The 2,794-nt window shown below is 40.6% G+C and overlaps 1 pseudogene; it reads left to right on the top strand.

Moving 5' to 3' along the window:
• The first annotated feature begins 405 nt into the window (after nucleotides 1-405).
• LOC102850861 lies at nucleotides 406-880 on the top strand (annotated as a pseudogene).
• The last annotated feature ends 1,914 nt before the right edge of the window (nucleotides 881-2,794 follow it).

The raw sequence follows: 2,794 nt of genomic DNA, 5'->3' as shown, positions 1-2,794 counted from the left end.
AGTAGAGAGACTAGTGCAACAATGAATGAATGGAAACCCAAAATCTCTGTAAATGTTTATGAAAATTAATAAAATATAATTATAGGGAAAAAAAGAAAAAAAAGAACCTACCATAGCTGACCCTCTGGTGGGTTTTTAGAGGCATTTAACTGCATGGGAGTAGATTACTCATTCTTCTCCCATGAAGCAGCTGATGATCTTGAAACGTATGCCTTTGAGATTGCATGCAGCACAGGTTCTTGCCACTAGGCCATCAAAGCTCAATCAGTAGAAAGAAAAATTTGTAAATGTTTTAAACTTTAACTGAATTATTTCTAGGAGTGCTTAGAATCACAAACTTCATTTTGCAGTTTCCTTTCCCTCTTTATATGATGTGCTGAATCAAATTATTTTTTTGTGCTCTGTCTTCTCTGCACTAAGAGCAGCTTTCCTGCCACAGACCCTCATCCCCTGAAAATGTATATCTGCACCAAGTTTGTCTCCACCCCTTCCCTGGTCAGGAGTGCCTCTCAGCTGCTGAGCTGTCCATTGTTTGCAGTGGTCCTGAAACAACCAGAGACACTGAGAGATGAGAATTTCAGTTGCTTGACAGCCCCATGTTCCTTTATTTCATTTGTCCCTAGTCACAACTTCCAAACCAGCACTGTCTCAAGGAATATTGATTGACACAGCAGCCAAGATCATTGGGGCTGGGGCTGCCGTGGTTGGAGTGGCTGGCTCTGGAGCCGGGATTGGGACTGTGTTTGGGAGCCTCATCATTGGTTATGCCAGGAATCCTCTGAAGCAGCAGCTCTTCTACGCCATTCTGGGCTTTGCCCTCTCAGAGGCCACTGGGCTCTTTTGCCTGATAGTGGCCTTTCTGATCCTCTTCGCCATGTGAAGGAGCCATCTCCACCTCTCATAGTTTGTTGGTTTTCTCTCCCCATGTCTCGCCTACCCTCTGTGTTTCTTTCCCTGTAACTCTTCAGGCAGCCTGGGGAAAGTGATTGGCTCAGGGTTTGACTGAGGAAAGATAAATAAATACTGTTAATAAGGTAAAAAAAATTGTTTTCCTCTGAGAAATAGTCCAGACCAGGAACCACCATATACAGGAATGACAAGGTTCAGGAACCCACCCTAAAGGTGCTGGGCACTTGTAGTTCTTTCTTGCTAAAAGCTGTCAAGTCCAGTACAATCCATAGTGACTCTGTGAACAACAGATCTGAACCCTGTCCTATCCTGTGCCATTTTTCCTGACATACTTGAGCCCATTATTGCAGTCACTGTGTCTATTCACCTGTTGAGGGTCTTCTTTTCTTTTGCTGACCCTCCAGCTTTCCAAGCCTGATATCCTTCTCCAAGAAAATAGCCCTTTTTGGGAACCTGCCAAAAGTATCACCTCTATCATCTTTGCCTCCATTGAGCACTCTGGCTGCATGCTCTCCAATACGTATTTGTTTGTTATTTTGTCAGTCCATAGGATATTCAGCACTCTTCTCCAGTAGCACAACTCAAAGACGTCAATTTTTATGTCACTCTTATTCACTGTCTAGCTCTCAGATGCATAGCAAGTGATCAGAAAGAACATGGTCTTAGAACAGATGCACCTTAGTCTACAAACTCACATCACTGCTCCTCAATAATTTGGAGAAGTCCCTTACTTTCCCACTGCAATGATTTTTCTGATTCTTATGTCCTGAATGCTGACACTAAGAGTGTTGATTGTGGATCCAGGTAAGATGAAATCATTGACAATTTCACTCTTTACCTATCATGATGTTTCCTGTTTATCCAGTGGTGAGAATTTAAGTTTTCTTGATGTTGAGATGCAATCTATATAGAAGGATATGCTTTTTTATCTTCTGCATAAAATGTTTCAAATCCTTCTCACTTTCAGCAAGCAAGGTTGTTTCATCTGTATATTGTGTGTTATAGATTAGTCTTTCTCTGATCCTGATGCCACATTCTTCTTCATAGGGTCCAGATTCTCAAATAATTTGCTCAGCATACTGAGTGATTATCAATGGGTGACTAGAATGCAAAAGTTAGGAAAAAGGATGAGGAATCTGTAGTCATGAAACATGGACTTGGTCACAGAAATGAGACTGGGTATAGAAAGATAAACTTCTGTACAGTCAATGATTTAGTCATTGCAAATACCTTTTATAAGAAATTCAGGGGGGAGTGTTGGGAGGGGAGAAAAGTGCAACAATGAATGAATGGAAATCCAAAGTCTCTGTAAATTTTCATTGAAATTAATGATAAATTAAAAAAGAAAGAAATGCAAGCAGCAACTAAGCACATGGACCTCACCTGATGGCCTACACAGGAATCACACTGATTGTAGTTGTGGGGGGGGGGAAATCAATGGTATCAGTATCAGCTATGAAAACTAGGCCAGGTTCTGATTGTGTATCTAATCATCAACTGCTCATATGCAAGGGCAAACTGAAGCTAAAGAAAAGCAAATAAAATCCACAAGAATGAAAGTCTGACCTTTAGTCTATCCCTCCTGAATTTAAAGACTATCTCAGGAACAGGTTTGAGGGTTTGAACACTAATGAATTAAGACCAGATGAGCTGTGGGAAGCTATCAAGAATATCATCCATGAAGAATGCAAAAGGTCATTACAAAGACAGAAGAAGAAGAAGAAGAAGAAGAAGAAGAAGAAGAAGAAGAAGAAGAAGAAGAAGAAGAAGAAGAAGAAGAAGAAGAAGAAGAAGACCAAAATAGATATCAGAAGAGACCCTGAATATTGCACTAGAGTGCCAAGAAGACAAAACAAAAGGAAGATATCAAGAAGTTAAGGAGCTG

Source organism: Elephantulus edwardii, unplaced genomic scaffold (assembly GCF_000299155.1).
Source record: "Elephantulus edwardii isolate Elephantulus edwardi_28Jun2011 unplaced genomic scaffold, EleEdw1.0 scaffold00512, whole genome shotgun sequence".
Classification (NCBI taxonomy): domain Eukaryota; kingdom Metazoa; phylum Chordata; class Mammalia; order Macroscelidea; family Macroscelididae; genus Elephantulus; species Elephantulus edwardii.
This window is presented reverse-complemented; position numbering and strand designations above follow the sequence as displayed.